Source organism: Phocoena sinus, chromosome 20 (genome assembly GCF_008692025.1).
Source record: "Phocoena sinus isolate mPhoSin1 chromosome 20, mPhoSin1.pri, whole genome shotgun sequence".
Taxonomy (NCBI): Eukaryota; Metazoa; Chordata; class Mammalia; order Artiodactyla; family Phocoenidae; genus Phocoena; species Phocoena sinus.
Window position 1 is genome coordinate 17291005 of NC_045782.1, and position 10455 is coordinate 17301459.

The following is a 10455-nucleotide window of genomic DNA, read 5'->3' on the forward strand; positions in this document are numbered from 1 at the left end:
CACCCCAGGCAGCGAGACCCGCTCATGCAGAGGCCTGTGCAGACCAGGGCTGGGGTTTCTTAGGCGGCGGTCATGTTTCTGAATGGTTCAGATGGGCTCTGCTCTAGTGTGTGGGGAGAGCTTGGGTTTTGCTGGTGGAGTATACGGCCGTGGTCTTGGTTAGGGCAGAAGGTTGCAGCACGGTGACAGCTGCTGTAACGTAGCTTTGAGGGGGCTGAGGCTGTAGTCGGCATCCAGGGTTCTGGGCACACGTGCTCTTGTCTGAACAAGGCAGGACCCCGGGGTGTGGGGAGAGGGTGCAGCGTTAGTGCCCGGGAGCAGCAAGGCCTGTGCCCTCACACTGGTCCCAGCTGCCCTCTGAGAAGGAAGAATTCCCCCATGGTCTGAGTCCTTGGAGACTCCCGGGGAGCCTGGCCCAGCTCTTGGGGTCTGAGGGCAAGGGGGAACTGCTTGGAGAGGGGAGGACATTTTGTTGGAGCCTCACGTCGCCCTGCAAAGGGGGCTGCTTCTTCCTATTTACTGATGTGCAGGTGGAGGCACAGAGAAGCAAAGTAAGTGGCACCAGGTGTGTCTTCTGTGGGATGTGCTTTTCACTGCAGCGGGTCCCCCTTCTTCTGAGAGGCCACATGTCCTGCACACACGGCAGGACTGGCGACCAGGCCCCTCCCTGAGGAGTGGGTGCAGTGGCAGGCTGGGTGGGGCAGATTCCAGCTTGAGCTGGGGCCCTGGGTGGGATGGCCTCGCTTCAGGGGACGGCTTCAGGGGACGGTTACCGGCTGATGGGCTGGCATTCTGAGGAGTCAAAGGCCCAGGGTCTGTGGGAGTGGCCTGCTGGGGCCTTCCTGGTCAGGGCGCCCTGATGCTCGGAGCTGAGCCTCTGCCGCCCTGGAGGCTCACCTGAGTCTGGGGGCACGAGGGATCCCTCATAAAGGAGGACCTTAAACCAAGCTCTGATTCCAGAGCCCCTTTCTTCCTCCTGTAAGAAAAAAAAATCAGCCACCGGCCCTCCTGTTTTTCTCTGGCGGCCGCTTTTCTGGCCATCCCCTCACCCTACCCCAGTCTCTCACAGCAGAGCGGGCAGCTCGCTGATTTGAACCTGAACGCCCTCGGGACAAACCAGAAGCCCGCACTGCCCTTTGCCCATGACAGGCTGTTTGCGGGCAGGGGGTGGGGAGTCTCTACTATTCCTGTGTCACGACAGGACTGTGACCGTCACTCAGCCTCTCGAGCTCAGTACCTGCAAGACGGGTCCACGCCCCGCGTGTGAAGACGAGGGCCAGATGGCCCTTCCTCTGGGTCTTCCTGCTTTGCCTAGTTCTTGGGGCCCCTCGCCACTTGGGATTCCACCAGGATTCTAGCCCCCGGCTCCCTGCGGGCAGAAGGCATGGGCTTTTGAGTTGGAACAGAGGCTGGTCACTCCTGGGCATACCTCGGGGTACGGGGCGGGGGGGGCAGTGAATCCGGCCACAGTCCAGGCGGAGCACTGGAGAGAATCACGCCACCGTGGAGACCTGCCACAGAGCTTCCCGTGGGCCACCATCTCCTCCTCGGCTCACCTGGGCCAGCCGGTCGACTCCTTACTCACCTGGAGAGTGCTCAAGGACAGCAAGAAAAATGAGGGACTTTCAGGGGCAGCTGTGTTTTCTGACTCAGTCATAATGCCCCTAAAAATCCTTATTGTTCTTGCAGTGGGCATCAGGCAGCGGCCCCAGCCCACCCGGCTGCTCTGGGGTGGGAAGGGCTACCTGGGGTTCGACTGGCGTGTCCTCCCCCATCGTCCCGAAATGAGAGTGAAGGGGAACTTACTGATGCTGAGAGTGGAGGGGAACTTACTGATGCTCTGGGGTGGGAAGGGCTACCTGGGGTTCGACTGGCGTGTCCTCCCCCATCGTCCCGAAATGAGAGTGAAGGGGAACTTACTGATTATTAAAACATTTTGTTGGTGGGTGCATCGATTTGCATGTACTCTTATAATTTCTTCCTTGGGGAGGCCCGGGCCTCGAGACATTCCTGTGCCGCTCGGAGCCCAGGAGAATGCAGGGTCTCCCCGGTTTGTGTGCGGGGAGGGTTCCGTGGAGCCCAGCCGCACGTGTCCAGCCCAAGGAAGGGTAGCTTCCGGGGCAGCTGTGTCCCAGGGCAACACTGGGTTTTAAAACGGAAGGAGCCTCGGTCCACGCGCTGAGACCCAGTGAGCTGGCCACTTTGCAGAGCCGCCTGCAGGGGATCGAGGTCTTCCCCCCCAGCTGTCACCCTAGAGCCCGCTTTCTCTCGCCCAGGTGGTCTCTACTCCTCTCTCACCTCCTGGGTTTCCGCCATGCTCAGCAGGTGCCCCACCCACAGATACTTATGGGTGGAGGTGTGGGGGTCCCATGGGACTGTCAAGCCGAAATACCAATTGGTGACATGCCCCCCTTAACACCATCCCACATGTCACCAGATCCCACAACATCGTCCTCTCTGGCAGAGGCTGGACAGGTGGCCAGCCTGTGGATGGGCGGACGGGGAGGTGGACAGGCAGTAAGGACGGTACCTGCTCCCGTGGTCCACCCTGGGTCCTGTCAGCCTCCCAGTCAGCAGAGGAAGGTCATCCTCGAGGTATTTCTAAGGTTTCCCCCACCAGGTGCCAACGCAAAAGCTCTTGTCACGCGAGGAAGATGGCCGTTGGTGGGACCCTGACGGCCACGATCCTCCCTCCTTGGCCAGCCGAGCCCCCTGCTCCTTGGGCTCCTGCGGTCCCCACTGTGCCGCCATCCCAGCTCCCAGAGACAGTGTTCTCAGCATTCTTCCGCCCGGGGGAAGGGACGGCTCCAAGGTAAAGGTCAATACGGGATAGGGGGGATGAGGGCAGGGGGAGTGATGTTTATTTCTTCTTGGTAAAACGTGGGCGGGGCTCTCGTGAAATGAGCTTCTCACGTCCCACAGTGGACACCCGGGCGATAGAACATATCCCATCCTCTCTCACAGCTAAGCATTTGCTAACCTGAAATCAGCTGTCCCTCCCGGAGGCCCGTCTGCCCAGCTCTTCCATCCCCGCAAACCTCCTTGTTCCTGAGCGTGTTCCTCATTCTTTACCCCAAAACATCTGCAAAAAAAAAAAAAAAAAAAAATGCATAAGAAATAAAACTGATTACTGGAGAGCATTTCAGAAATCCAGAAGGATGAAGAAGGTTTATAGCTACCCATACCTAGAGATCATGTCTGCTAATGAAATAGATCCTTCCAGCATTTTTTTTTCTCTTTGCATGTATACCCTCACCCACTTAGCAGGATTTGGGGCTTCCAAAAGTGGGGAAGCTCGTAACCCATCTGAGCGATGGCCCTGGGCCCTTGGGAGGCAGAAAGTCTCTGATTTTCCTTTTGCCAAGTGGGCCAGGGTGCGCCAAAACGTACCTCCAGCTAGCAAGCTCGTTGGGAGGTATTGGGGCAGCACTCGGTCTCTAAACCGAGACTGGTGAAGTTGCTGGGAAGGATGCTAGAAATGTGGGCTCTGGGACTTCCCCGGCCGGTGCAGTGGTTAGGACTCCATGCTTCCTCTGCGGGGCGGGGGGGGCGCGGGTTCAGTCCCTGGTCAGGGAAATAAGATCGCACAAGCTGCTCGGCCAGACAGCAGCAACACAGAAACGTGGGCTGTGCCCTGATTGCGTTCTAAGTGGGCTGCTGCTTTGCTTCCTGACTCCCGGCACACGGAAGAATCACTTAACGTTAAAAAAAATTTCAGGACTTCCCTGGTGGCGCAGTGGTTAAAAATCCGCCTGCCCATGCAGGGGACACGGGTTCGAGCCCTGGTCTGGGAAAATCCCACATGCCGTGGAGCAGCTAAGCCCACGCGCCTAGAGCCCGTGCTCCACAACAAGAGAAGCCACCGCAGTGAGAAGCCCGAGCACCACAACGCAGTAGCCCCCGCTCGCCGCCGCTAAAAGCCCACGTGCGGCAACAAAGACCCAACACAGCCCAAAATAAATATAGAAATGAACTTATAAAAAAAAAAAAAATTCAGTGCCACCCCGCCCCCCCCCAGGAGCAATTGGATCTGAATTGCTGGGTGTGGGGAGGGACCCAGGCCTCGGTACCTTTTTTTCTTCTGTTCTTCAGGTTATTCTGTTAAGCGGCCAGAGAACGGTCCAGGTCCGTACCCACCAATTAGTGAGGGAAGAGATTTCCTCCAGCTCTGCCTTCAGAGCCTGTTGGAGGAGGTGGGGCATCTGCAGCTGGCAGACTTTCACTTCCATTATGTTCTCTGCGGCTCAGTCACCCTTTGGTCCTCATTTTACAGATGGAGGACCGAGGCTAAGGAGATGAGGAGACTTCCTGAAGGACACACGTCTAGGATGCAGCAGAGCTGGGGTGTAGATCTGCAGCTTCTGACTCCCAAGGCTAGTGCTCTTTCTAAAGTTGCCATTTATAATTAGCACATTTAGTTATAACAAGATATGGTCATCACAGTGTCCTGAACTGGGTGGGTGCCCCTGTCCCACTGGGAGGCTGGGTGATCGTCCCTTCGTCTCCCTGATGCTGAGTATGTACACGGCCAGCCTGGACCCACAGCCCGCCCCCATCAGCCTGCCATGCCAAGGATCCCAGCTCTGGGCAGGGCAGGGTTTAGCCCCTTTTGCAGAACACGCAAGAGGTGTGGCTCAGGTCACACAGCTGGTGGGGGGCACAGGCCTAGCGGTCCCTGCTCCTTACCTGGACAGAGGCATCCAGGAAGCAGCACAGCCCGCATGGGGCTTCGCTCGTCGGGGCCCTGCTCTGAGCTGGCGGCCCTCAGGGTTAGGACCCCTGCTGGGGGTGCCGACCTCATGCCTGCAGAGCTGGACTCCCAGGGCCTGGGCAGGCTGCCAGTGCAGGGAACTAGCGGGCGGGCACACTGTTGGCTCTAGAAAGTGTCACTGTTCCTGGGCCGGTCCGCAGGGCTGGAGGGCCTGGACGTGACAGCAGAGACAGGAGCTGGGAGCTGAGAATGCCCCTCTCCCAGGGCCCAGCAGCTCTGGGCCTGGCCCACGGGCTTCCTTTGGCAGGGAGGGCCTGAGCTCTCACCTTGCTCCCCACCAGCTCTTTGCGGCCGAGTACACGCTCTTGGCAATGACGTCCATTTAACCTGCTCTGCAGAAGACAGGACGGTTGGGCAGGCAGACTCAGCCAAAAGCTCGGTGGGAGATGGGGTGAGGGCCCTAGGCTCGGGCTTCTCTGCCCATATTCTTTGGGGAGCTGGCCCTAAGCTACCTTGCTTACCTGGGTCAGAAAAGACCTCAGCGCAACTGAAAGCCTAGCGCAATCAGGATGAGGGCAGAGCTTTGAGCTCCTGGAGTTGGTGGGCGTTTGCCCAGGAGCCCGGTCAGGGGCAGCCACTTAGCCGGGGCCTTGGGTAAAGCCCCTCCCCTCCAAGCCTGTGGCCTTGTTTGTTTAATGGGCATCATAGTGCCCTGTAGGAGTATGTCCACTTTCTAGGCATATTCTGAACAGGTAGGATGTTGTGGCTCCCTGTCCCTCCCCTTCCAGGAGGCCGCTTCATCAGAGAACCCGGGGAGGTGTCAGGGTGGAGAACGTAGTCATTCCATGCCGGTTGCGGCGCACTGCTCAGGAAGTGAGTAGGGCTCCAGGCGTTGGACAGTGTCTTCTGTCCGTGATCTCTACAGAGATGACCTTTTTCTTCAGTCTTCTCTCTGGCCCTCCTGCCCTGTTAGGATGGTGGTTCTGGACTGAGAAGCTGTCCTCCTTGCCCCTTTGCCCTGTGTGCCTCTCTGGTCTGGCCCCACCGAGGCCCAGGGAGTCATCCTTCCCCTCCTTGGGGTTCATCTTACAAGTCCGGATGCCATCAGCTCCAAGGAGTTCCCTCTGGGCCAGAGCTCCTCCCTCCTCCGCCAGCCTCCTTGGGGTGCAGACAGACAGCCCAGCACAGGCCGGAAGGGCTTTCTGTTTGCCTTGGCTGGTGGGGAAGAGATTAGCTGCTCGCTTTCTGTTTTCACTGTTGTATCTAACCAACACAGAGCCTGTGACATCGCAGAAAAGCAGCCTTGGGTCTTGAATGAGTTTGGGGCCTGTCCCTGATGGCCTGGCCTCTGCAGAGATGTCTGGAGGTAGGAATGGGTGATAACACTGCCCCCTGGGTACGGAGAGATGTGATAACCACCTGTCCGCTTTCCCGACCCAAAGGTCCACAGCCCTTTCTTCTTTGTTTCCTTCAGGGGATGACTTCTCCCCACCTCCTGGGATTCACATGGGGCCACTCCCCATCCATGCCTGGCTTTAGAGGCAGGCATGTGTCCCAAGCTGGACACTGAGACTCCGTCTTGGGACGCTTGCAGCAACTATGGGAAAAGAGGCATTCACTTTTCATGGGAGTTGCCACGTTGATGGAACTCCTGCTCTCCACTTGAGGACGGAGCCAAGTGGTAGAGAAAGTATGCTATCCCCAGACCTCAGTAAGCCCCTGGATCCAGCCATGCCTGAAGCTAACCACACCTCTGGACTAACCTGATTATATGAGCCAATGAATGCATTTCTTTTTTTCTAAAACTATCCTGAGTTGGGTTTCTGTCATAGAAAGGGTCCTAATAAAGCTATGTTTTTCTTTGGTCTCACTTAAGAAATCAACTTTGAGGTATCCACCCACTTTAAAGTGTCTAATTCATAAATTTTTTCAAATGTGTACAGCCTTGTAACTACCACCCCAGTCGAGCTGTAGAACATTTCAGGTTCCCTCATTCCCCTTTATGGTCAGTTCTCCTGACCCCAAGCAACCACTGACCTGCCTTTGTCCTAGAGCTTCATTCAGTCTCCTCCCTGGTCAGGTCCCTGGAGGTCAAATGCTCATGTTGTGGGTCAGTGTGGGTCATGTCCCTTGGGACTCAGAGTCACCCCTGGGTCCAAATGTGCTGAAGCCAGAGGCACCTCTGGGTCTCACAGTTCTGTGGTCCAGTACATCCTTTGCTTCATTTGAGCCAGCTTGCCACAGAAGGAGTCCTGGCTAATACAGCTCAGCCAGGACCGCACCCTTCAGTGAAGCTCCCCTCAAGGACCCCCCCCCCCCCCAGGCAAATTCAACCATCAGTCCAGCTCACCTCCTGGGGGCCAGACACTAGTAAGTGCTTTACATGCATTACCTCAAGTCCTCTCAGCAACGCTAGGGGAGGTACTGTTATCCCCATTTTACTGGGATGTGGGTCTTGTGTGCCTCTACAGCTCCTCTGTCCACCAGACTCCTGGCTGCTTGCTCTGCCCCAGCCATGGCTGTCTCACAAGTGAAACTGACCCCTCCCAGACCACATCCCAGGCTAAGGGGGCTGGCTCCCCAGTGGCCGCCAGAGGGGCTGGAGGATGCGAGCTATACATTGGGAGGGAGGGATGAACTTTGAGCGGTAGTGTAAGTAGCTTTGGGCAGGAAAGAGCTCTCTGCAGGAGGCCCTTTTGTCTTGCCAGTAACCTGGCACACCTTTCAGATCTTTTTTTTTTTTAACATCTTTATTGGAGTATAATTGCTTAATAATGGTGTGTTAGTTTCTGCTTTATAACAAAGTGAATCAGTTATACATATATACATATGTTCCCATATCTCTTCCCTCTTGTGTCTCCCACCCTCCCTATCCCACCCACCCACCCCTCTAGGTGGTCACAAAGCACCGAGCTGATCTCCCTGTGCTTTGCAGCTGCTTCCCACCAGCCATCTATTTTACGTTTGGTAGTGTATATATGTCCATGCCACTCTCTCACTTAGGGTAAGTCCCAGCTTACCCTTCCCCCTCCCCGTATCCTCAAGTCCATGCTCTAGTAGGTCTGTGTCTTTATTCCCGTCTTACCCCCTAGGTTCTTCATGACTTTTTTTTTTCTTAGATTCCATATATATGTGTTAGCATACGGTATTTGTTTTTCTCTTTCTGACTTACTTCACTCTGTATGACAGACTCTAGGCTTTGATCACGCAAAACCTTGCCTAACTTTCTGGTTCTTTCTGTGGATCAAAGAAGTAGAAATGAAGGATAAGTAATTAACAGATGACCAGATCTCTTCCCCAGCTTCCCCTGCAGTAATCCCACGAGCAAACTGTGTGAACAAGATAGCGTCTAAAGAAAAATCACGAGAAGTCGACAAGCCTGCACACCGTGCGGGATGGTGACGACTCTGACCCCCATCTCAATGATTAACTGAGATTACTTCCCTGTTTCCCCTTAAAAACTTTTATGGCCGAGCAGAATCTTTGCGGGGGACACTGGTCCCCCATCTCCCCAGATTGACGGCATTCTGATTAAAAGCAACTTTCCTTTCTACCAACAACTGCTTCTCGGGTGTTGATTTCTCAGCAGCGAGCAGCCAGACCTGAGTTCGGTAACCGTAGGAGATGAGATGAGGATAAATTCCTTCATCCTCTGTCCCTTGGACCACTTGAGGCACATTTCCCACCTGTGGTTTGTTGTACAGCCGTGTGGTTATACCTCTCCTTGCATTGCTTCCCATTCTTCCCGACCGCCTTTTCTCTTCTCCCTCACTTTTGCCACCCTGGAATTCCACTTCCAAGTTAAAGTATCAGCACTTAATCCCTTGGCAAGGGCCGCGCTTTCTAGGGAACTCTGTAGCCTGGCTCCTGGGACTGCACTACACGGCCTCAGTGAATGTTGAACAAGAGAATACATGCACGACATGTCATGGCCATGGGGTTGGGGACTGGATGGGGGGCAAGCATGGTGCCAAATTCACCACAGATTATTCTCCTTTCTCTCTCCCCCTCCATTCACTAGGTGTAACCAGCCAAAGTGTCTCTGACTCCATGCTGTTACGTCAGAGGCTGTGGCCTCCCCCGGTAACCTCTGTCTGGTACCAAAGAATCCACACTCCTTACCCTCCACTTGCTAGGTGTGTGAGGCTGGCAAGGTCCTCAGCCTCTCTGAGCTAGCTTCCCCATCTGTACAGTGGGGATAAGAATGGTCTCACTATGTGGGACTGTTGGGATGCCTAACCGACCCTTGGTCTGTGCCTGGTGCAAAGTCAGAGAAGGGCATCATTGAGGCTGCCTGTCCAACTACAGCCCTGCTCTCTATTGGGAATCACCCGTCCTCCATTCTCAGTCCCTACGGGGCAAATTGAGGCTGTCCCCCATCCCCAACCCCATTCCCACACCTGCCACCAGACCCAGGCCAACCAGCACATCTCAATATTGATCACAAATATTGGCTCAGGCCTGGGCATAACACCTAAGTCAAACCGGTCCCTGCAACAGTGCCCTGAAATTTCTGGAATAAGGAAAGAGATGCTTGCTCTTTGCTGAGATCCTTAGCCTGGAGCTGTTTCTACTATTTGGACATTTGAGAATGAAGTTAGTGCAGTGACGGCGGAAGAAAGCAAAGCCGAGAGGTGGAGCAGGACACAGACACCTGGTGTCGCCCTTGGAGTTCTGGGATCCACCGTGCCAGCAGCTAGGTAACCCCTGGTATTTTTAGAAATTAATACATACACAAAAAGTTTCCTTCTTTGTTGCTTAAGCCAGTTCAAGTTGTGTTTCTGTTACTTAAAACCGAAACGGTCTTGACTAATAACCATAGGTTCTTTATAAACGATCGCTGCTGTTATTGCAACTAATATTACAAACACACTCCCAGGGGGATGCAGTCTTGGGGATGCATAGGCCACGTTCCCCCAGGGGCCACTGCTGCTCTCCATACGTTATACTACCCTAGATATCAGCTCCCCAGGGCGGGGGATTCATGTTTGCTGCTGATACACCCCAGGTGCCTGGTGTCTGCACAGGGTAGGTGATTAATAGACATCCACTAAGTGAAAAAATGAAGTTGGTCCATTGCCACCTGGCCCCCAGGCCCAGGTTCACGTTTTGCCCTCTCTGCTTGTCCTTGGCTAACATCTGAACCCACTGGGGTGTCTGCCAGGAGTCTGTCTTGCAAACTGATCTCTTGTTTTCACAGTGTCCTTTCTAGGGCCTCATTCATCCCTTTCTTCATTCATATATACAGTTTAAAATATCTTTATTCGAAGTGTGCGTTGTGGACCACTGTCTTAAACCAGTCACAAAAATTAACTCAAAGTGAATTGAACACTTAAATGTAAGACTGGAAACCATAAAACTCTTAGAAGAAAACATAGGAAAAAAGCTCCTTGACACGGGTCTCGGCAGTTATGTTTTCGGATATGACACCTAAAGCACGAGCAAGAAAATAAAAAATAAACAGCTGGGACTACATCTAACTAAAAAGCTTCTCACAGCAAAAGATCAATAAAGTGAAACCTATGAAATGGGAAAAAATATTTGCAAACCATATATCTGATAAGGGTTTAATATCCAAAATATATAAAGAGCTCCTACAACTCAATAGCAAAATAGTAATAATGATGATGGTGATGATGATAATACAATTAAAAAACAGGCAAGGGACCTGAATAAACATTTTTCAAAGAAGATAGATGAGTGGCCAACAGGTACATGAAGAGATGTTCAAAATCACTAATCAT

The 10455-nt window shown here is 53.9% G+C and overlaps 1 long non-coding RNA gene across 1 annotated transcript; it reads left to right on the forward strand.

The window, feature by feature from the left end:
* The first annotated feature begins 1368 nt into the window (after positions 1-1368).
* LOC116745944 lies at positions 1369-10224 on the forward strand. The gene is made up of 2 exons (XR_004347589.1): positions 1369-2812; positions 4274-10224. It is a non-coding gene; the product is annotated as an uncharacterized LOC116745944 (long non-coding RNA).
* Positions 10225-10455: the final 231 nt, after the last annotated feature.